This window comes from Caretta caretta, chromosome 3, assembly GCF_965140235.1.
Source record: "Caretta caretta isolate rCarCar2 chromosome 3, rCarCar1.hap1, whole genome shotgun sequence".
NCBI classification, from domain to species: Eukaryota; Metazoa; Chordata; order Testudines; family Cheloniidae; genus Caretta; species Caretta caretta.
The window spans coordinates 128,748,205-128,773,333 of record NC_134208.1 but is presented as its reverse complement, the minus strand read 5'-3'; positions in this window follow the sequence as shown (position 1 = coordinate 128,773,333).

Sequence of the window (25,129 nt, the reverse complement as noted above, 5' to 3'; positions counted from 1 at the left end):
GATTATGCCAGGTCCCTGGAGGAAAATATAACAAAGAGAGAATGGGAATAATATATGCTCTACCCTAACCATTGCAAAATAGACACATCTCATGAATCCCCAAGTTTCATGACCAAAGCCTTAGATTTAAGGATAAAAAGCAATCGTAAGTAATGGAACTTTAAGTTCTTGTTACTGTTCTTCCTCCTCCCAACTCTTGTAGTTCATCTGAGTCCTTTTTCTTTTCCTCTCGCCTTCTCAGTCACTCTGGCTTCAGCGGCATGTTCAAAATAAAGAAGTATCTGCTTTGTTTATGCATCACTTCACAATTACCATTGTTACTGTGCCTTTTAAACATGCCTTTTTTTTAAAAAGAGCTGTTTATACAAAGCAAAATCTAAGTCCTTTTGGAACCTATTGGTTTTCCAAATGGTCATTTTAGTGACTTGGGTGAGAATGGTAAGATTCTAACCACTTCATAACAAGACTGCTTTAGTTTTCCTTCCTTTCTCTTTGAGACAAGAAATGGTGTAATGCTGCCTTGACCCAACAAATAAATATGACTGTGTTAGAGCTTTGTGAAATGTCTGCAATGAAACCTCAAGCCACAAACTTTCCCATTTCCTTACAAACTTAAATCCAAAACCAAGTGGGTCAAAAGGTTTGCTGATGTTCACAAGCTTTGAATGAATCTGGGATGATTTATGGGTTCATTCTGAAACTGGAGTAGACCCAAATCTGATCTGAAATCCTTTCCTCCTCAACTCCTCCCCAGATTTTGAAGAAGTTTGGATATAGATCTGAATTTGAATTTTAACAGCTTGGGCTGAACCAGAATCCTGAATCCAAACCTGAAACTTAGGCAGTATAAGCCCTCAAGGATCAAAACATTTACAAACCCCCCTGTGAAGCTAAATTTGGACAAAGTCTCCTGTGAAGCAAAACTGTTAAGCTTCTCACAACTCTACCATCTACATTTCTGTTCTTTCAGCACTGGAATATAACTATATTCCAGCCTTTCATTGTGTGTCTCAGACACTGATGCTTCACAATGGCATTTATGCTTTAAGAACATAAGAATGGCTGTACTGGGTCAGAACAATGGTCCTTCTAGCCCAGTATCCAATCTTCTGAGGGGTGCCAGGTGTTTCAGAGGGAATGAAGAGAACAGGCAATCATCGAGTGTTTCATTCCCTCTCGTCCACGCCAAGCTTCTGACAGTCAGAGGCTCAGGAGCCCCAGATCATGGAGTTATCTCCCTGGACATCTTGTCTAATAGCCTTTGATGGACCTATCCTTTATGAACTTATCTAATTCTTCTTTGAACTCTTATAGTTTTGGCCTTCACTACATCCCCTGGCATTGAGTTCCACAGGTTGATTGTATGTTGTGTGAAGAAGTGCTTCCTTTTGATTGTTTTAAACTTGCTGTCTATTAATTTCATAAGTTCTTTTGTTATGTGAGGGGATAAATAACACTTCCCTTTTCACTTTATCCACGATTTTATAGACCTCTATCATATCCCCCCCCCTTAGTAGTCTCTTTTCCAAAATGAAAAGTACTAGTCTTTTTAATCTCTGCTCCTATGGAAGCTGTTTCATACCCTTAATCATTTTTGTTGGCCTTCTCTGTTCCTTTTCCAATTCTAGTATGTCTTTTCTGAGATGGAGCAATCAGAACTGCATGCAATATTCAAGATGTGGGAGTACCATGGATTTATATAATGGTGTTATGATATTTTATAACTTATTGTCTACCTCTTTCCTAATGGTTCCTAACATTCTGTTAGCTTTTTTTGCCTGCTGCTGCACATTGAGTGGATGATTTCAGAGAACTATCCACAATGACTCCAAGATCTCTTTCTTGAGTGGTGACAGCTAAGAACAGCTTTGGATCCCATCATTTGCCATTCGGCCCCTAGTCTGTAGCGGTGCATTGGATTCTTCCGTCCTAAGTGCAGGACCCTGCACTTATCCTTATTGAACCTCATCAGATTTCTTTTGGCCCAATCCTCCAATTTTTCAATTTGTCTGTGCGTGCAGGACTCCTGGCCTGTCATCTCCACCCACCCCTTGCATATGATGGATTATGGTGTCCAGTGTGCATTACTTTGCATTTATCAACATCTAATTTCATCTGCCATTTTGTTGCCCAGTTATCCAGTTTTGTGAGATCCTTTTGTAGCTCTTCACAGTCTGCCTTGGACTTAACTATCTTGAGTAGTTTTGTATAGTTTGCAAATATAATTTGGTCTAAGCAGTTATCTTTCCAGATAATATTGGCATTGGCCTCAGAGATATGACCTTAGGCAAGTCCCTTCCTCCTATACCTCAGCCTTCCCATCTGTAAAATGGGAATAATGATACTTGCCTTCTTTAGTAAAGTGCAGTGGGATCTACAGATGAAAGCACTGTATAAAATCTAGGTTAAAATAAAAACAGTGTCTATAATGTTTTCTGCTTTTCTGAAGGCATCATATGGTCTTAGAGAGAAGAAGTTACAAGGGAATGCATCTCCTACAGCTTCAGAGGTGGGGAGGCTTTGTCTGGGCCGGCAGGAAAAAGAAAACCTTTGGCCCCTTTAAGGTTTGCACCACCACCCCTCCTTGTAGTCACTCAGCATCCTTGTGAGCTTGAGAAGGGGGACTTTGTGGCTGATTGGTTGGACAGAAGGGTGTGGCATAAACTTATTGGCTCCCTTGCACACAAGCGGAGGGTTTATAAACCCTTTCTTCTGCCATCAAGTGCCATTCTGAGCTGGGAAGTAAAGCTCTCCCCTGCCCCACTTAAGATTAGAAAAGGACCAGCTTTGGGAGCCTTGCTGTGGCCTGGGCACAGTTTGGCCTGGGCAATATGGGGTTTTGCCTTCCTTTCAGTAGCCCAAGGACCCAGTGGGTAGGTGTTGTATCAATCAGGCAAGGTACTAACAAGCTTCAACAGGAGTTTATTTTCAAAGTGGAAACCTCTTTACCAAGCTGCTGCTGCACCCTCTGTAGCTCTCTCCCAGCCTCTCAACTCCTCCCTCCTCCTTCCTGTTTCCTGTCCTTTCAGGCTCCCAACAGCCAGTGCTCCCAATTCTAATAATTACAAGCAACAACTAAACACCACAGTAGGTTAGATTGTAAAATCCATCTTGTAAAAACTCAACATGTGTCCAGTGCAGGTAATTGTTCAGTAGGCGTCCAGTTCCTAATAAATGGGAAGAGGATTAGGACAAAGCATCTCCTGAAGAAGCTAGAGGACAGGGCTGGTCTCCTAATGTCTGGTACAGTGAAAAGACAATGTCTTTTTCCCAGTCCCTTAACTCTCATATGAGGGGAAGGTGGTGTGGTCCCAGGAATGGTGCTATGACCAGTGGAATGGAGGGGTAGGTAGCTAACAGCAGCCATCTACCAGGAAGACCAGACTAAAAAGGATGGCCTGCACTGAACTGAGATATTGCCAGATAGTTCTGGGAGATGTTAATGAAGTTGCAACCCAGTTAAACCACATTCATGGTGTCTTTCATTCCTCTTGTGGCATCTGGGACCATAACAAACACCATATCCTTCGTGCCAGGTGAAAGGACAACCTATTGGGAGTTAACAACTGTAAGAGAGCATGCATGTGAAACCTGTGACTATATTATGTTACATCTGTCCTTTTTTGTGACAAGGCAATCCTATTATATACATAAAGTACCATTTGTGTGCACATGTAAACTTTTTCATGGATTACAACTACGGAATTGATTGATCCTTTACCCATTAAAGTAAATGGAAGTTTTGCCATTGATATCAATGGAAACAGGGTTGGATACGATAGCTTTTGAAATATGTGACCTTCCTATTGGGGCAGAGGACTAGCTTCTGTCAGTGGAGCTGGGGGTGTTAGATTGGCTTGTGTTTTCCATTTTGAACAAGCGCTGAGCTAGCTAATAATTTACCAGAGGACGCTGTGATTAGCACAATGTATGGATCCTCCGAGTCCAAGCTACCTTGCTCTTCAAGGGGGGCCTTTTTCTCTGACAGCTGGGGGGAAACCACAGCAATAACTAGCCAATGTCAGCTGGTCCAGTGCTGAAAGGGTAGACTTTAATTGACAGTGAGGGCTGAATTGATTTTTCACACTCTCTGAGGCTACATGACAACTTCTTTGAGTCCTGTGGTAACAAGCACTATTCAGCCAGAGGCTCCTAACTATGTATGTGGGAAATGGAAGGGGGGAATGCTCAAATTTCAGTGTGATGAGTACCATATGAATACCTAGAAAGATACTAGATTTTTGTTGCTCTTAATATTTCCAAAGGCAGTATTTTACTGGTTTATAATTGTGTGCAAAAATGGCAAGTGATGCTTTAATTTTAAGTTACTATATACATATTAGCTTAAATGCATCCCTGGGGTAAATCAATTGTCTCAGATAAATTTGATCCACTGGGTTTAGATTCAATAAAATAATTATATGGTTATATAATAATAATTAATAGACTAATAAACAATTTTGAGGTTTATGACCATTATATTTATTTTGCATTTAGCACCCACATAAGTCTAAATAATTATATTAAATTAAGGCTTAGGAACTTAAATTTAAAACACAGAAAGCCATCACTGTATTCTCAGTAGAAATTTGAGAAAATCACTTAATTCAGGGCTTTTTTCCTCTCATAAAGATCTCATCTTTATCCTCTTGACCTAGTGTATTCATTTGCCATCTCTCTTCAGAAAGCCTGTTCATTTCAATGGCTTTTATTACCTCCATTTAGTTATTTTCTTTTCATTTTAGTTATGCTTTGCTGATGCTAATAGAGCAATAGAACCAGAGTTCATATATTAGGCATAATATGGTCCACATCTACCAGGAAGGTAAATTATAGCTCGTCTGTCATTCACATACTACACTCAATGAGGAGCTCTTGTATATTTCTGTCAGCTTTCTTAGTTTGACTTGTCCATATACTTTCAAGGGGTGTCCTGGGAACTAACCAAATGACTGATATTAACATCAATGAGAGTCATGCACTGCTTTTTCTGTTGACCGCTGAGAAGCTGGAGACTGGACTGCTGTGCTTTTTACAACAATTTCCTACACAGTTAAATAAAGAGAGACACAGAGGGTGAGGTAATATCTTTTATTGGACTATCTTCTATTGGTGGAAGAGACAAGCTTTCAAGCTACACAGATACAACAATACTGCAAATAAAAACATAGTCATTTATGGATGGAAAGTACCATAGGTCCCATGAAACCTATACTGTAGAAACAAATGAATTGCTGTAGAGGATCATACCAACTGTCCATTATCCTGTTTTGACTGTGGCCATAACCAGATGTTTCAGAAGAAGGTATAATACCTTTATAGTGGAGAATTAGACAATGAAAATGCTTATAAGACAGAATTCTTTCTAATCCCAGGTAGTTGGAGAATGGCTTATGTCCTCAAGCCAGAGTGATGGTATAATTATGATTTTTTTCCATTATTTTAAGGTACCTGTCGATAATATTATCATTCAGAGAGTCTTATTTTAATCTTTCTAAACTCTATAATATTTGGTAGTTGTGAGTTCCACGAGTTAATTATACATCATGTACAAATTATTTCTTTTTTACCTGTTTTGAATGTATTGCCTTAACTTTATTGGATTAACCTTTTTCTTGTGTTACGAGAATCTATACATACAAGTTCCTGGTTAACATTCATTTACCATTCATTATTCTCTATACTTCTGTTATGTTCCCTCTTATTCATCTCTTCTCTATGCTAAATAATCTTAATATTTCTAATATTTTCTCATATGAAGATCTTTCCATTCTTATCATTTTGTTGCCCTTTCTAGAGCTCTTCTTTCATTGCTGTATCTTTACTGAAGTGTGTTGTCCAAGACTGAACACAGTATTCAAGGTGAGAGAGTAGTCTTGATTTATATGACAACATTATATTACCATATTATTTTCCATCCCTTTCTTAATATACACTAACACTTCCTTTGCTTTTCTGTGCATCGAGCAGATGTTTTTATTGTGTTATCTGCAGTAACATGCAGATTTTATTCCTAAATTATTACAATTAATTTAGAATCCACCATCATGTATCAAATTATTCCTTTACGTTTGTCTCCACTGGATTTTGTCTGCTACCATGCTGCCCACTTGCCTAGCTTTGTCAGGTCCTTCTGAATTCTCTCATATTCCTGCATTAATCTAAATAATTAGGTGTCATCTGCAAACTTTGTCTCTTTTCCCCCTCTGCTAGGTTATTCATAAATATATTAAATAAATAACACCAATTCTAGAAAATATGCTTCAAATGCCTCACTGTTAACTGCCTTCCATGACCAGATTTGACTGTTTACCCTTTCTCTTTGTTTGCTGTTCTTAACCAGTTTCTAGTGCATGACAGAACATTACCTCTCACCTCGTGAGTGCCTGGTTTCCTTAATAGCCTGTGTGAAGGACTTTATCAAGAGTCCTAATAAATTACATCTGCTAGTTCTCCTTTATTCACTAATTCGTTAACTATTTAAAGAATCTTAATTCAAGGCAACATTTTTCTTTACAGAAATAGTGCTAGTTTGAGCCAATCATCTCCATTTCATCTAGATGTTCTATAACTATTTTCCCCACTAATTTAGCTCCTTTTTAAAAAGAGAAGTATAAGATGCACTACTGGCCAGGCCTCCAGTTTAGTAGTTGATTCCACGTTTTTGTTAGCAGCTCTGCTACTTTTTTTCTAAGATTTATCAGAATTCTTGAATGACCAATGTCCAGTTCCTAGTCAAGCTAATGTCAAGCAGAAATATTCTACTTCCCACCCTGATACCCCTTTTTCTTTAATGCATTTATGTAGTATTTTGGAATACTCCACATGCTAATCAGCCTGTAGCCGAAAAATGCTTCTTGATACTCAGCTTGAACACCTTCTTCCTTAGTGACAGCCTGTGTCTTTTTGTTGTCTCTTTATACAGAATAATTTATTGTACTGAGATCCTTATTCATCCCTCAAAGGTACTGATAGAGATGTCTCCCAGTAGTACTAGATCACTTGCTAATACTTATAGGCTGCCACACCCATCTTATCTCCTTAGGGTTGGTTCCCTCCAGTGCCTCTTTCCTTAATGCAGTTTGTCATGAAGCTGGCCCGTCTGATATCATTGCCTTCATGTAACAGTCACTAGATTCATGAAAAGTAAGATTTATATAAGGCGACAAAAGAACAAAAGCAAAATGCAAAAAAAAAAAAAAGAAGAAGAAGTGAAGTGCTATGAATCATGTGAAAGAAAGAAAGCAAAAGGGTAAATCAGGAACAGATAAACAACACATTCAGTCATAATGGACATTATACAATCATAACTATATCTTGTGACCAAGGGCCTGATCCAAAGTCTACTGAAATCAGTGGACTTTAGATCAGGCCTTGAATTTTAGATCTTTGCTCAGTTGTACTCCCATTGACTTTGTGTGAGTAAGGGCAGTAGAACTGGACCCAAGATATCTGATTGTGTGTTCGCTATCCTTGAGCTTCCAGCAATTACTCAGTCAGCAAAGTTCACCTGCATGCCAAGAGTTCTCCTGAGTTCTCCCAGTAAGAGCTCTACAGAAGATCTGGAACACACTGGCCTCCAATTCCCCTTACTAGAATTCTGTCTCTGAACTGACAGTCTGACTCAAATTCACCTCCATTTCCCTGGTGGTGGTTTTCTGTCACAGCCAGCTCCTCTATTCTAGAACTCTTTCGTCCAGGATTATGCAGGAGTGCACCTGTGAGATTTGCTTTGATGGCTCCTGATGTAACCTTTAGAATAGTGTAGTGATTTCGTCTAACATAAGTGCTTGTATGCCAAAATTAGATTCTCTTTCTGTCATCTCTATCAGTATTGAACATGTTAAGATCACAAAGCTGTTAAGTTCCTTTTATCTTTCCAAATCATTCCCATTATATTTCCAATATTATCCCATTTTTTCACCCTCCCTTCAACACTTTCCAAAACAGAGATGTCCTTTTTATGTGAGGGGTAAGGTAGCATGCTATCGTGTGTGTGTGTGTGTGTGTGTGCGTGTGCGTGTATAGTGTGACAAAGTTCCTCCTCTACCTTGGTGGGTCTTGTGCTTATTGGCGGATTTGCTCGCCTCAGAGATTCACGGCAGCCCTCAGTTTAGCCGTTTTCGTGAACCCACAGTCCAGGTCAGCTTCTCCTGTGTCTGACCAGGAGTTGGGAGGTTTTGGGCAGGGGGAAAACCCGGGCCTGCCCTCCACTCCAGCTTCTAGCCCAGGGCCCAGGAATGCAGCTGTCTAGAGTGCCTCCTGGATCAGCTGTGTGACAGCTACAACTCCCTGGGCTACTTCCCCATGGCCTCCTCCCAACATCTTCTTTATCCTCACCATAGGACCTCCCTCCTGATGTCTGATAATGCTTGTACTCCTCAGACCTCCAACAGTATGCATTCTCACTCTCAGCTCCTAGTGCCTCTTGCTTCCAGATCCTCACACGCGCACCACAAACTGAAGTGAGCTCCTTTTTAAACCCAGGTGCCCTGATTAGCCTGCCTTAATTGATTCTAGCAGCTTCTTGATTGGCTACAGGTGTTCTAATCAGCCTGTCTGTCTTAATTGTTTCCAGAAGGTTCCTGATTGTTCTGGAACCTTCCCTGTTACCTTACCCAGGGAAAAGGGACCTACTTAACCTGGGGCTAATATATCTGCCTTCTATCACTCTCCTGTAGCCATCTGGCCTGACCCTGTCACATATCCCTCCCCGCTGTGCTCAACACCATGGGGTTGGGCAACTTGGGACGTCAGGCAGTGTACTCGTGACAAGCCATCTGCATTGCCATGGTGGCTTCCAGCCCGGTGTTGTATGGTGAAATGGAAAGGTTGTAGGGACAGGAATCATCTGGTCACCCTTGCGTTCTTCTCTTTATTTCGCTGCATCCACTGGAGGGGTGCATGGTCGGTCACAAGGGTAAACCATCGTCCCAGAAAGTAATAATGTAGTGTTTCCATGGCCCATTTTACAGGAAGGCACTCTCTCTCAACCACGGCATACTTCTGCTCTCTCGGGAGGAGTTTCCTGCTGAGGTAGAGGATTGGGTGTTCTTCATCTTTGACCATCTGCGATAGGACAGCTCCCAATCCTACTTCAGATGCATCTGTTTGTAAAATGAATTCTTTGTTGAAGTCTGGGGCTATAAGCACTGGGTTACTGCAGAGGGCTGTCCGTAGATCCATGAATGCTTTCTCTGCGGCATCTGTCCACTTCAACATGTCCGGACCCCGGGCTTTTATAAGGTCTGTCAGGGGACTCGCTCTGGTAGCAAAATGGGGACTAAATCGTCGGTAGTACCCCACCACACCCAGGAATGCGCGGACTTGCTTTTTCCGATTCGGCCGGGGCCAATTTTGGATAGCCTCTAGTTTGTTTAGTTGGGCCTTGACCATGCCCCTTCCTACCATGTAGCCAAGGTATTTAGCCTTGGCTAGCCCTATAGCACACTTGGCTGGGTTGGCTGTGAGGCCAGTCCATCTTAGTGTGTCCAGAACCGCTTCCACCTTTTCTAGGTGGGTTTCCCAGTTGGGGGTGTGAATAATCACCTCATCCAGGTATGCCGCTGCATAACTGGTATGGGGCCATAGGAGCTTGTCTATAAGATGCTGGAAGGTGGCAGGTGCCCCATGCAGTCCAAAAAGAAAAACCATATATTGAAACAGACCCTTTGGTGTAGAGAATGCCGTCTTTTCTTTCGCATTTTTGGCAAGGGGAATCTGCCAGTATTCCTTTGTTAAATCAAGGGTGGTCAAAAATCGGGCATTGCCCAGACGGTCAACTAACTCATTGATACGGGGTACGGGGTTTGCATCGAATCTGGATTTCTCATTCTGCCGGTGAAAGTCATTACAAAACCTAGTGGTGCCATCGGGTTTGGGCACCAACACAATTGGGCTTGACCACTGACTGTGGGACTCTTCGATGACTCCCAGCTCCAACATCCTTTTTCCTCTGTCTTGATCTCCTCCCTTTTTGCCGCTGGGACTCGATAGGGCCTTAAAGTTACCTTTGCCCCAGGGTCTGTGATAATGTGGTGATATGCTTCAGTGGTCCCACCTGGTTTGGTTGAAAACACATCCTGGTATCGGTTGATGATCTCAGTTACCTCCTTCTTCTGGTTTGGTGTCAGATCAGTGGATATCCTAATCTGCTCCTGCATGTTATTTCCCTGGATCGGGGTCTCTTGGGCCACTACACATGCCTCTCGTTGGTGCCAAGGCTTTAAGAGATTAATGTGATAAATTTGTTCTTGTTTCCGGCGTCCTGGCTGCCACACCTTGTAAGTTACTTCCCCCACAGGTTCAACCCCCTGCCATTGGGCCAAAAGCTTGCTTTCTGCCGTGGGTACCAACACCATCACGCGATCCCCTGGTTGGAACTGTCGGACTTTTGCCTGGCGATTGTAATGGGTTCGCTAGGCCTCTTGCACCTTTTCCAAATGTTCCCGTACAATATGGGTGACCCGGGCTATCCGTTCTCGCATCTGCAACACATGGTCAATTATATTTCTCCCCTCATTGGGTTCCTCTTCCCAGATTTCTTTCACGATATCTAGTATGCCACGGGGGTGGTGTCCATATAATAATTCAAAGGGGGAATACCCAGTTGAGGCCTGAGGTACCTCCCAGATTGCAAATATAAGGTAGGGTAGTGGGGTGTCCCAATCCTTCCAGTCTCGACTTACCACTTTCCTTATCATTGCCTTGAGGGTTCGGTTAAACCTTTCTACCAGCCCATCGGTCTGCGGATGATAGACTGAAGTTCTCGGGGTATGTATATGGAGCAGCGTATAGAGGTCCTTCATTAGCTTTGACATAAATGGGGTACCTTGGTCTGTTAATATCTCCTTTGGTAGCCCCACTCAGCCAAAGATCTCCACCAGCTCTTTAGCCATGTTTCGCAAGGGGACAGCTTCTGGGTAGCGAGTAGCATAATCCAGAACAACAAGTATTTATTGGTGGCCCTGGGCTGTCTTCTCCAGGGGTCCCACTAGGTCCATGGCTATTCACTTGAAGGGGACCTCTGTGATGGGAAGGGGTACTAAAGGTGCCCTCAAGTGGGGACTGGGACTGTGCAGCTGACACTCTGGGCAGGACGCACAGTACTTCAGCACTTCTTCATGTACTCCGGGCCAGAAGAATTGTCACAGGATCTGTGCCAGGGTCTTCTCTACCCCCAAATGCCCCCCAAAAAGATGACTATGGGTCAGACAATACAGCATTCTGGTGTTTTTGAGGTACTAGGATCTGCTGTACCTTCTGCCCCTATACTGGTGCAACCCAGTATAAGAGATTCTTCTTCATTATGAAGTAGGATCCTGGTCCCTGGGTTTTCCCTTCCACGGGGACCCCGTCTATTTTGGTCACCTCCTTCCTAATGTTGTCGTACCTTAGGTCTTCAGCCTGGTCCCATTCAAAATTTCTTCTCCCGGGGCTAATCTGCCTGAGATCTAGTGGGCCAGCCTCTGTTGCCTCTACTGGTTCAGAGGCGTTAGGGTATGGGTCAGACTCGGGTGCTTCTCCCTCCAGGGTGGTCTCCTTTTCAGCTGCTTGGGTCCACCTACCTATGAGAGCGACTCTCTGGCTTTGGGCCAGTATTCGGGTTCCCAAGGCCTTAGCTGCCCTCCTTTCCCTTTTCGACTTCCTACCTTGTCTGGGAGTGGAGAACAAGTCTGGGATATTTCAGAGAAGATTGGGGGTTGACAGTCTACTGTGGATGCCTCACTGCCTTCAGGGTTTCCTACTTTCTCCAATCGCCCTACCGGGAGTAAGTCTCCAAACCCTGGGAAGTCCCTCCCTATGAGCACTGGGTATGGGAGTTTAGGGACTACACCTGCTGCTACCTCAGTAGTGTTCCCCTGAATCTCAATTTTTACTGGGATGGTGGGGTAATAATCAACTGTCCCATGGACACATGTTATCCCCGTATGCTTAGCCCACAGCAGCTGACTACGCTTCATGAGCTTCCCCGAGACAAGCGTTATAGCACTCCCCAAATCAACCAGTGCCGTGGTCTCTACCCCATTTAGCTTCACTGGTCTGGTGTACATATGTGGGGTTAGTAAGACCCCCCCACAAGGTGGATTAGGGAGCATGGGTCTGCCCAGTTCCCCAGGTTACACTGCATAGGCTCCTTGGCATTGGGACACTGTGCAGCTATGTGTCCCCACTCCCCACAGGCGTAACATCTGTATGGAGCCCTAGACATTCCCCGGTCTCTTGGTTTGGGTAGTCTAACATCATGATCCTCTTTCCCCTCAGTGCTCCGACTCTTTGTGGCTTCTGGTGAACCTTCAGCCCCTCTCTTTTTCCACCTGGGCTTCCCTGGTGGCCCGGTCACCTGAGCTCTAGGGCTTGGTGCTACTAGTTTAACCCGGGGTGCTTCTTCCTTAACTGGTCGGGTCAGCTCCCTTGCCATCCTTCGCCTCTCTACCAGTGTGACAACCTTGTCGTAGGTGGAGGGTTCGTTCTGGCTTACCCAGGCGCGAAGATCTGGCGGTAGTCCTCTCATGTACTGGTCGATGACCAGAACCTCTAGTATCTCCTCCGGACTCTGGGATTCAGTTTGTAACCACTTTTGTGAGAGCTGGATGAGGTCATATAATTGGGACCGCCGAGTTTTGATTTCTTGGTACCTCCACTCATGATATCGCTGGGCCCGCACTGTGGTTGTTACCCCAGTTCTGGCCAGGATCTCTGCTTTCAGCTGGGCGTAGTCTGCCGCAGCCTCTTCAGGCAAATCATAGTAGGCCTTCTGGGCCTCCTCACACAGGAATGGAGTGAGGATGCCAGACCACTGTTCTCGGAGCCAGGCCTCCCGCAGGGTTGTCCTCTCAAAGGCCAGGAAGTACACCTCTACATCATCCTCCCTTGTCATTTTCCGCAGCCAATTGCTGGCCCACATGATCCGCGTCCCATCATGGCCGCGGTTCAGCTCTGTAAGGGCCTTTACCTGGTTTACCAGTTTCCGCAACATAGCCCGGTCTTGAGCAGCCTGGTCCATCAGCAGGCAATTAGTCTCTTGCTGCAGTCGCACTGCCTCCTGTTGGACGGCTGCCTGGACACGGGTAGCCTCCTGCTGGGCAGCTGTGGCTTGTATCAGTGCCCGCACTACGTCCTCCATTGTGGTGGAGGAAAAAAAATGAACCCTCTCCTCCTTTGTTTTTTTTGTTTATTTAAATCACCCTCCTTTTTCCGCCGCGCTGTGCACGCCAAATCCCAGTTGTGACAAAGTTCCTCCTCTACCTAGGTGGGTCTTGCGCTTATTGGTGGATTTGCTCACCTCGGAGATTCACGGCAGCCCTCAGCTTGGCCGTTTTCATGAACCCACAGTCCAGGTCAACTTCTCCTGTGTCTGACCAGGAGTTGGGAGGTTTGGGTGTGTGTGGGGGAAACCTGGGCCTGCCCTCCACTCCAGGTTCCAGCCCAGGGCCCTGTGGAATGAAGCTGTCTAGAGTGCTTCCTGGATCAGCTGTGTGACAGCTACAACTCCCTGGGCTACTTCCTCGTGGCCTCCTCCCAACACCTTTTTTATCCTCACCATAGGACCTTCCTCCTGGTGTCTGATAATGCTTGTACGCCTCAGACCTCCAACAGTACGCGTTCTCACTCTCAACTCCTAGTGCCATTTGCTTCCAGCTCCTCACACGCACACCACAAACTGAAGTGAGCTCCTTTTTAAACCCAGGTGCCCTGATTAGCCTGCCTTAATTGATTCTAGCAGCTTCTTGATTGGCTGCAGGTGTTCTAATCAGCCTGTCTGTCTTAATTGTTTCCAGAAGGTTCCTGATTGTTCTGGAACCTTCCCTGTTACTTTACCCAGGGAAAAGGGACCTACTTAACCTGGGGCTAATATATCTGCCTTCTATCACTCTTCTGTAGCTATCTGGCCTGACCCTGTTACATAATATATATCTATATATAGATATATATATGCTAATTAAGGGCACTGGACCATATATATTGTACCTGATCCATTCTCTCCTTAGCTCTGTAAGTAATTTCTCCTTTACTATATCCAACCATTTTGCTTGCCTTGCAGCTTTTTACCTGGCCTTTATGTTATCAGTTACTATAATTGCTTGGCTTGTCTTCATTCCACTATCCCCAGATTTACTGAGACTGGTTGAATTTTTAAACCCTGCTCTTCCTGAACTGGATAGGAAGCTTAATTACAACTAGAGCTGAAAAAAATTATTACTTTCCAGTGTCTCTCAAGCCTGTTTTGGAAAGGACCAGTTGCAGGAATGAGCAGGTAGGTTAGCCTTCATCTCCCTGCTGAAACTATCAGTTGTACAACAGTGATTTTTGAATATGATGTTCATGTCTATCCTCTGTGAACTAGGCTGAAATTCAACTCATTTCACATAGACTCAACAGCCATCAAACAAAGTAACAATTGGAGTAGGCCAGATTTTATCCGGTGACTGCACAAGACATACAATTCTACAACCCACTACCACTCCCAACGGCATCCAGCTCAGTCCTATGTAGGGGGAAATTGTGGTGGTTCTGGACCGTGTACTATCAAAAATGAAATGTTTTTGTTTTAATTTTGTTCATTTGCTTTCCCTAAGGTTCACTTCTAAAAAGGTGCACTGCATTGTGTGACGTTGCACTCCATATGATTTTATGAAAATATGCTAACGAATGTGAATATAATGTAACTGGAATATGCTTCATGCCAAAGGTCTCTTGTAAGGTATCATTACAAAGCTTATAATCTACTGAGTGTGGTCATCCAATTTGTATAAATGTCTCATTCTTGTATCTGAAACTAGAAATATGAAATATAACTCTGAGGTCCTATTGTAATTATGCAAAGTATGGGTCATTAATGGTGGTTTGGAATTTTGATGGCTCCCATCAACTAGGACAATTTGTTGTAAATGGCTCTGTTTACTTGCAAGCCTTCCTGTGAGTCAGGCCAGGAAGAATCAAGGCTTGGGGTCTCCCAGGACATGTGACCATGTCACCTGGTACTGGAATCCATTTTAAACCTGGTGCTTTTTCATTTAGAAGGAGGGGTGGGGACCCAGAGAGACAAAAGATTCCCGCCTTGTGCCAAAGCTATACAAGGGGGTGAACAGAACAAAGGAGGCTGCAGTCAAGAGATATCCTCTAGCTACCACCTGAGCTAGAACAAGGACTGTACCGGGGAAAGGATTGGGCCCAGACTAAAAGGAGTCTAGTGTATGAAAGAAGCTTATTGGAACATCTCTGAGGGTGAGATTTTATCTCTATTCAGTTTCCTACTGTATTAGGCTTAGACTTGCATGTTTTTGTTTTATTTGGCTTGGTAACTTACTTTGTTCTGTCTGGTATTACTTGGAACCACTTAAATCCTACTTTTTATATTTAATAAAATCACTTTTTCTTATTAATTGACCCAGAGTAAGTAAGTAATGCCTGGGGGAGCAAAGAGCTGTGCATCTCTCTCTATCAGTGTTATAGAGGGCAGACAATTTATGAGTTTACTCTGTATAACTTTATACAGAGTAAAATGGATTTATTCGGGGTTTGGATCCCATTGGGAACTGGGTATCTGGGTGCTGGAGACAGGAATACCTGCTAAGTGGTTTTCAGTTAAAGCCTGCAGCTTTGGGGGACGTGGTTCAGACCTGGGTCTGTGTTTGCAGCAGGCTAGTGTGTCTGGCTCAACAAGGCAGGGTTCTGAAGTCCCAAGCTGGCAGGGAAAATGGGCTCAGAGGTAATCTCAACACATCAGGTGGCAGTCCCAAGGGGGTTTCTCAAAAAGAAAAGGAGTACTTGTGGCACCTTATAGACTAACCAATTTATTTGAGCATGCTCGGGGGTAAATTGGTTAGTCTCTAAGGTGCCACAAGTACTCCTTTTCTTTTTGCGAATACAGACTAACACGGCTGTTCCTCTGAAAAGGGGGTTTCTGTGACCCAACCCATCACACATTGGTCTTTGAACACACAAGTACTTCAACTGATTATGGATACGTCTGTATCTTGTGTTGCTTTCAATTCTACATGGAATCATTTACATGACTCCACAGTTACATTCTATTTTCTCCTACTGATTAATTTTTAACAAATTCATTTGCAAACCCATTGTGATCACAGTCTGCCAGATCCCTTTATTGAATCTTTGCTTATTGAAGGAACATCTATTACCCACTGTCTTTAAATGCTTTAAAGATACTTCCTAAAACAAGGATTATTCGAGCCTGAATGCTCCATTACCTTGAAAAGTTGTTGATCCCACTCCAGAGCACAGTGTCACCTTCTTGAGTGAAGTATTCATCTCCTGAGATTGGCTGAGCTGGTGCATTGCCCTGTATTTTTAATTCCTATGGTTCTGTCTTTTTACTGAATGGGAATGTTCAGGGAAGTAGTTTAGAATTGTTTTAAGTCTTCCTGGCTTTTATAAAAGAAAAAATCAGTGACTGGGAAGAAAAGCTGTGCTAAGAGTGTTATGAATTTTTCATTTCTTGATAGCATTAAGAAAACACGGAAAACAATAGACTCATCCTCCAAAGGAAATTAAAACCTTTACTTATGCAAGGCTCTGCTGGTAGATATTATTGAACTTAACCTGATGCTTGCTTGCATGTACTCTATAACAATAGCAATCATCTGTAATGTAAACTTACTCAATATAACATTATATAAATAGTAATAACAATTAAAGCTGGCACTCTGTAAGTCACCCGGGTTGCCTTTTCTCAAGGCAGCCTATCTTAAGGGTAGAGGCCAGGGTTAGTATTAAGTTTTGAATTTCCTGCCTCTTTGTTCAGCTTTTCTCTCAACTTTAATTTTATGTAAATATAGCTTTCATGAATTATCTTTCTCAAAGAGATTATTCAAGGAAGATTATAAACTGGTATTTCTCTCAGTGCCTGTTTTATTGGTTCAACACTTTTTTTTTCAGTAGATGTGTGTCATTGTTGATTTATTTATAAAATGCTAATGTGTAGCATAGGAAAGAGGAACAAAGCAGAACATTAACATCAGTAAAAACAACTACGCATCTAATCCTAACAAAAAGCAGTTAAAAATAAAGTCAAATTAAACAAAGAGCTAGAGCAAAGAACTAAGGAAGAATGCGGTATGTATATAACAGGCATGTTTTGTCTCTTAGGTACTTACATTATTCCCAATGCCGTAGTATCTGAACACTTCACAGTTTTTGAAGTACTCATCCTCATAACACCTTTGTGAGGTAAGTAAATGGTATTATTCCCATTTTACAGTACCAAGGCACAGAGAGACTCAATATGTTGCCCAGCATCACACAAGAAATCTGTGTCGGAGCAGGGATTTGAATCTAGGTATCCCAAGACCAAGGCTAGTTGCCTAACCACTGGATTATCCTTCCACATTTATACTAGCCCTAACTTGTGTATCTTGTCCTACATTTCATAAATCCGCATACAGGAGCTCTGAATTGATGACTGGAACCAAGTTCATTCACATCGCTATCTATGCTCCCCAAAGTTTTGAATGGGTTTGGATCAGGTGTTTCATTTTGGATCCATCTTCTAGAGGTGGGTCCAACCCTGATGTCCAGATTCAGTCTCAGTTCCCTACACTAAGGTTTACGGGGGTTCAGACCTGGTGTTCTAGTTTAGTTTTTTTGAGGGAGAAAAATGAGGGGGCGAGAATGTTCTAGGCGTGGTGGGAAGAAGGCAAAAAGATGAGTGATAATATGGTAGTGTGTTTGTTTTTTTAAGTAAGGGCCCTTCTTTTGAATATGAAATCCTGGAACTAATGAGAGGAAGAAATTTTGCTCCCTTCACCAATGAAGAGTGAATGCACCATCAGTGTCCGAGCAGTAAAAATGCACTTGGAAAGATTTGAGACAAACATTGTGCCATCTGCATTTGCTTCTGCTGGCTAGTTGAATGGCAAAGCCCAGAGGTCCAGCGGGCTTATTGTCTGTTTCCAAGGAGCTGTTTGGTAGTACAGCAGAAGCTGTGTCAGAGGAAGTGGTATATCTCCAGGGGTGCTGTCCACTGTTTGTTTTCTCTGCAGGGCAGTCACTGCTTAATCTTAATCTTCAAAGCCTGCATTTAAGTATATTGTCAACCCTTAACTCTTACTTGTTCATAGCGTCTGCTGGGGGCTTGGCTGCCATAGCAACTAACAAAGAATAGATTCTTAGCTATATAGTATTGAGAATCTGCCTTCTGCTAACAAGATTTTGAGAAATATTGGGGCTCTCCTTTAGGAGCTATTTCCTCTGAGGTGGTTTCTGTTTGTTCTTCTTTAGTGCTAATGGGAGTTACACATGTACTTAGGGTCAAATCCTGCTCTCCCATAGACACCCAGAAACTCTCTAAAAACAAGAAGTCATACATTTTAAGCAGCTGCAAGTGCCCTCTGAATTTAACACTAGGCTTCATCAATATTCTGCCCTCCTCATTGTGACTTCTGTGAATCTGTTGCTGTTCCTTACAGCAGAGCAGGGCTAGACCCAACATGAGCAGGTCAGATAGAAAAAGACAATGGTTTCATATTGTTACTGGAGAAAGACCAACCTTGAACTCAAATGTGAGTTATGCCCATCTTGCAAAGGAATAACTGTGTCATGAAGGAAAGGAGGACTTGTGGCACCTTAGAGACTAACAAATTTATTAGAGCATAAGCTTTCGTGAGCTACAGCTCACTTCATCGGATGCATACAGTGGAAAATATAGTGGGGAGATTTTATATACACAGAGAACATGAAACAATGGGTGTTACCATATACACTGTAAGGAGAGTGATCAGGAAAGGTGAGCTATTACCAGCAGGAGAGCAGGAGGGTAGGAGGGGGGGAACCTTTTGTAGTGATAATCAAGGTGGGCCATTTCCAGCACTTTACAAGAACAGTAGGGGGGGAAATAGTTTTACTTTGTGTAATGACACATCCACTCCCAGTCTTTATTCAAGCCTAAGTTAATTGTATCCAGTTTGCAAATTAATTCCAATTCAGGAGTCTCTTGTTGGAGTCTGTTTCTGAAGTTTTTTTGTTGAAGAATTGCCATTTTTAGGTCTGTAATCGAGTGACCAAAGAGATTGAAGTGTTCTCCGACTGGTTTTTGAATGTTTCAGAGTAACAGCCGTGTTAGTCTGTAGTCTGAATGTTATCATTCTTGACATCTGATTTGTGTCCATTTATTCTTTTACATAGAGAATGTCCATTTTGGTCAATGTACATGGCCGAGGGGCATTGCTGGCACATGATGGCATATATCACATTGGTAGATGCACAGGTGAACGAGCCTCTGATTGTGTGGCTGATGTGATTAGGTGCATAGATGTGCAGACATAAGGAAGGGAGCTCTCAGGCTATGGTCTTTTTTTAACTCGTTGAGATAAATCAGAAAAATACATGCAAAATCCAGCATTTGAGAGGTGACATGGATCTGAGACCCCCTTCCTAGTCCTCTGAGTACATAATCTAGTTAAGTACATTGATACTATGTTGATAGATACTGTATCATTTTTAATCTCAGCAGTAGGCTAAATTATGGCTGGCTCTGCATGGGTATGCTACAGCATGGGGAGAACAGGCATAACAAACGCCTCAAATAGTCATAAAATTGGGACGTTATCGATCCACAATTGTGGTAAAATCAATAAACAAAATATTTGGTTGTATAAAGAATGGCATAATACTGGAAATAGTCTAATACCAGATATAAGCAGTTTCTAGGCTCTCATCTTGAATATTTTGTTCATTTCTGATCACTCTACCAGAGCAAGGCAACAAATTGTTGGAGGCCTGGAAAGATCTGCATATGAACACACTGACAAGATTAAGATTTCTTAGTTTAGGGAATAACAGGCCATGCGATAGAGGTATATTAAAACAATGAATGGTACAGAGAGAGAGTAAATCATGAATATCTACCCTTCTTCATATTACAAGAATAAAGGCACATTTACTGAAAATGAAAGACAGCAAAATGAAAAATGATTAAACCGAATACTTCAATACGCAATGCATAACTATTCTATGGAACTCACCAATGCAGGATATTATTGGGTTGCAGAGTTTAATGGGGTTCAGAAAAGAATTAAACACTTCTAAGGATAATGACATTCACAGTTACATTAGCTAAGATAAAATGTATGAGGAGTATAGACCTTGTTCATGGCATAAACCAACCATTAAATTCTGGGAGCTGATTAGAGGAGGGAGAAAAATTGTTCTCCTTAACCTCTGAGGACAGGACAAGAAGCAATGGGCTTAAACTGGAGCAAGGGAGGTTTTCTTAATTGGACATTAAGAAAAACTTCCTAACTGTCAGGGTAGTCAAGCACTAGAATAAATTGCCTTGGGAGGTTGTGAAATCTCTGTGTTATTGGAGGTTTTTAAGAGCAGGTTGGACAAACACCTGTCAGGGATGGTCTATAATACTTAATCCTGCCTTGAGTGCAGGGGTCTGAACTAGATGACCTCTCGAGGTCCCTTCCAGTCCTATGATTCTTCTATGAACAGGTTATTATTACATAGATGTCTCTTGTGAGGGGTATTGTACTTTCATTCTTGTACTGCTCACAGTCAAAGATAAAATACATAGATGACTGGTCTGATCCAGTATGACGGTTTGTACACTCACTGGGGCTTTGATGTGATGACCCTTAGCAGCTGCTGCTAGACACATCTGTTTGTTCAGGCTTCTCCAGGAGGTAATGGGAAAGAGAGAAGAATTGGCTAAGAGATGGATGTTGATGGAAAAGTGTCTACCATGAAGCTGGGAAGGTCTTTGGGAGTTTTTTTGTTTGTTTTTTTTAAGGAGGAGGTCTTCTTTTTTAATTATTTTTGTCAGTTTTATCTATTTAAGAATTGTAATTTTAATGGCTTTCATGTGTCTGCAGAATGTGATATATGCAAGTGGAAAACAGAAACAAACAAATGTAAACAAAAATGTTGGACCAGATCCTCAGCTGTAAATCAGTGCATCTCCATTGATTCCAGTCTGGCACACAGAACCTAGTAATCAAGGCCTAACTCCTTCAAAGCCCAAATACCAACTTTTTAAAATTAATTTCACCTGCATTTCAGAGCTATTATACAGACATTCCGGTTCGGTATTGTGGACTGTAATGATTCTCAGTGACATTCTTTACAGCAATGGGGTAGCACCACTTGCATTACAAGAGAACTGCCATGCCGTACAGAGCCCGTGTCGAGACTCAGATGACTTTGCTATTTTATTAATGCTCTGGGGTTTTTAATGAAAAATTCATTATGGTACCATAAGCTGAAGGTCTTTTTCATTAAAACAAATGGAGCTTTTGAAATCAGTAACATTTTGCTAATTAGTGGAGAATTTGAGAAGTAGCTGTGTATTTATGAGTCTAGTGTCCTGAAACTAATTGGGTTAGAATTTGATTGTAAATTGGTAATAAAAGAGTGTGAGGGGTTTTTGTTTGGGGGGGGGGGAAGGGTTGGGGTTTTTTTTTTTAAAAACAACAACAACAAACCTCATTTGTTGGAAGTCTGATTGGTGACCTCATGGTGTTGATTAATGTATTAACTGAAGTGGCTTTTTTTGTTCAATTAGATTCTTTATTACACAATTTAATTAGACTCTTGTATTTTAGGAAGATTCTCAAGATTTAGAAGCAGATTATGACTGAATAGCAGGCGTAATGGTAAAACAAAAACTAATTAGTTCTTTGGCTGTTATATTAAACTTTAGCATAATAAAACAGTTATTCCTTTGAATTTCTTTTTTTATTGTGTCAAGGCACTAGGAAGTGGGAATTACCATCTAACTATGTGATGTGTATACATATAGGTGCTATTTAAACAGAGATTATTGTTGAGAGCTAAAGTGGCTTTGATTTTGAAATACTCGATGCAGCAATTAATGTCACTAGCTTTGGCATGAGATATAGAAATAGAAACAAAAGAGTCACTCAGAGACTCATCTGTAAAATTTACAGATATCTTAGAAAAACACAACAGTCTATGAGTACCTATATGGGGAGGACATTTCTGATGGTATCAGACAATGGCATAACAAAATCCAGTGACTGGAAGCTGAATCTAGACAAATTCAGACTAGAGACAAGGTTCAAGTTTTTAACGGTGACAGCAATTAACAATTGGAACAATTTACCTAGGGCTGTGATGGATTTTTCATCACCTGAAGTCTTTTAATCCAGACTGGATGTCTTTCTAAAAGATATGCTCTAGCTCAAACAGAAATTATGGGCTTGCTGCAGGAATTAATGGGTGAGATACTATGGCCAGGGTAATGCAGGAGATCTGGCTAGATGATCATATTAGTCCCTCCTGGTCTTACTCTATGAATCCCAGAACCAATCCCAGCAGACTGAAACTAAGTGGTAAATTTGGACCTCTAAGGCCATCTCCTGTCTATGTATGCAATTTCCCTCTCTCTGTCCTATCTAGTATCAGCTACCTAGGGATGCTGTAGGAATTGTGTTGCCAACCAACAATATTCAGATTCACCCATTTCTGGATTCCTATTATAACATGCTTTTCACTTGAATGTCCATGACACTACAGTTTCCAAACAGAATATTCTTATTATATTGTTGATGCATATCCCTCTAGGGTAGATGCTAACAGCATGTCCACTGCCCAGGGTAATAGACAGCAAATGAATGAGGTGATGGTGACGATGACAGATGGAATCCTTGTTCTCATCCTCAATACATGAATAATGCCATTAATATCTTCAGAAACAGAGGCCCCAGCCATGACTGACTCAGTAGTGGGACCACGATGGACAGGTTTGTTAAAGTAATTGATGATAATAACTTAGTATATGCCGTGTATAACTTTATTTTTATAATATTTTGACTATCAGGTTGTTTTATTATTTAGCAGATTATTTGTTACGGACCTGGTTAGAGTTACAATTCATTCACAACAACTAATCCTGAGAATAAACTGACTACTTTTAAGAGCAAAATGTAGACAGCGGGCCTGATTCTGCATTATGTAGTGACCCCTTTGAACTGCTCTGTTGGCACACAGAGGTCATAAAGCCAATGTATTTTACCACCTGGTAAATCCTCCAGCACAGGGGATATTTCTAGGTGGCACAGAGCCAATGTAATGAGACAGTTTTAGAAATCTGTGCATTTAAAACACTTGCAGCTGGAAGACCTCTTAGATGAACAAATGTATCATTCTGCAGCACAAATTGTTAACCACAAGTCAGTCTGGTGGCATGATGATGAAAAACAAAGAGTTTTCCAAGATAGGCATGCGAGTTGCTGCTTGGTTTACATTTTTTGCTGGGTGGGAAAACTGTTTTCATGTGCTCCAACCTGCCTATTGTACCCACCTGTTGTCTTAAATTTAGATTGTATGCTCTTTTGGACAGGGACTGTCTTTTTGTTCTGTTTGTACAGTACCTAGTAAAATGGCCTCCAGGCACATGCTACCACAGTACACACAGTAAATTATCATCACTACAGTTAGGAAGACACCAGAAAGATCTCAATGGAGATTGAGGAGTTGCTTTTTACAGTCACAAATGTCTGAACCATAAATCAATGACTATGGTTCTGTTTCATGGGGTAAATATTGACCACAAAAGAAATTTGATGTTTTTCTACCATTAATTCTGACTTTGTCTTGTCACCAAAACAAGATCAATGGGACAAAGGGAAAGAACATTTACTAAAATTCTTTGCTAATTTATCTTCATGTAACAAGTAGCAGAAGTGTAGTCAGTAATATTCAGTCCACTTCTTCAATTCTCTTCTGCAGTTTTCCCGATATATCAAACTCTAGCAGTAGAACTGTGAGAATTATGCCCAAGCCAAATACTAATGCTAAATACAACTAAAAAGCCAAAACCCTTCCATACACAAATGGTTTTAAAAATTTCCTTGAATGGTAGTATTACATCCTGCAGTAGGGCTTTATGAACATTAACATAAAGCAGCTATATTTTATGCAACTATTGTAGAATCCTTTCTAAAGGGAAGGTAAGTAAGTTTGATAATATCTAACATTTACACAGTGTTCTTCATCTTAAAAATGCATTATGGGTGGTCATCCACAGCACCTCTGTTTAATAGCTAAGTATTATCCCCATATTTATGGAAGACTTTCCATGGCTCTAACCATTTTTGTTGTCTACTTACCTCTTTGTACCAGTAAAGGTTAAATGTTTTATTACAGCAGAAGTCAGTGTCGAAACCGGGATTAGAATTTAGGAGTCCCTGGCACCCAGCCTTCTGCTCTAACTACTAGTCTCTGTCTGTCTCTATGTCTCACTAAAGTGATGGGAAGTTTGATGTGTGTTCTGGCAAACAACTGTTCCTAGATCTTGCTCTATTCTTCTGCAGTTTCAAAGATTGTTCCCTGAATGTGTCACTTTTAGTGCTGGGTCTCCTGTTTCAGAAACATTCTGCAGCTGCTTGCTTCAAAATGACATGTAAATTACATAATCCATCTGTCACACAAGCAAGTAGGCCTCTGGTGACATAAATTGACCATTTGGTAATTATAGCTCTCTGATTCCAGATTTCCTACTGCTAAGACGAGAGAAAAGAGGAGAGAACTTCTGAGGGATGGGAGAGGAAGCACAAAACATCTGATTAGTAGTGACACTGAATCGTGCAAAGTGCAGATGTTTGGTATGGAATACTTATCTAGAGGGCCGGCCCACAACATTTTGGCACCTGAGGCGGGGAGCTCAAATGATGTCCCCATGCCCCCTCGCTTGGGCCAAAACTTTGAAAGATCTCAATTTTGCCTTCTTCCTGTTCTGCTCCTCTCATGGTACTGCTCTGCTACCTACCCCAATAAAGGAGAACTAACAATTTAAAATGCCTTGTTCAAAAATTTTAAGTCACACTTAACTTTCAAACGCCTGAACAGCAAATGTAACTTTTCTTGGCTGCATAGTAAACACTGGCATCTTTATCTGTGCTTTTCGTGCCTTCTTGGTTGCAAAGATTTGAACTGCTTCCTGAAGGTCCACAGTTTGGACCAGCTCATGCTCTATTGAGATGGTTGCAAGGCCAACCAGCCTCTCCTGTGTCATTGTGGAGCGTAGATGTGTTTTTATTAACTTCAGCTTGGAGAAGCTGCGTTCTCCACTGGCAACTGTTATAGGAAGTGTTAGAAGTATGCACAGAGCAACAAAAGCATTTGGAAAGAGGGAGGTCAT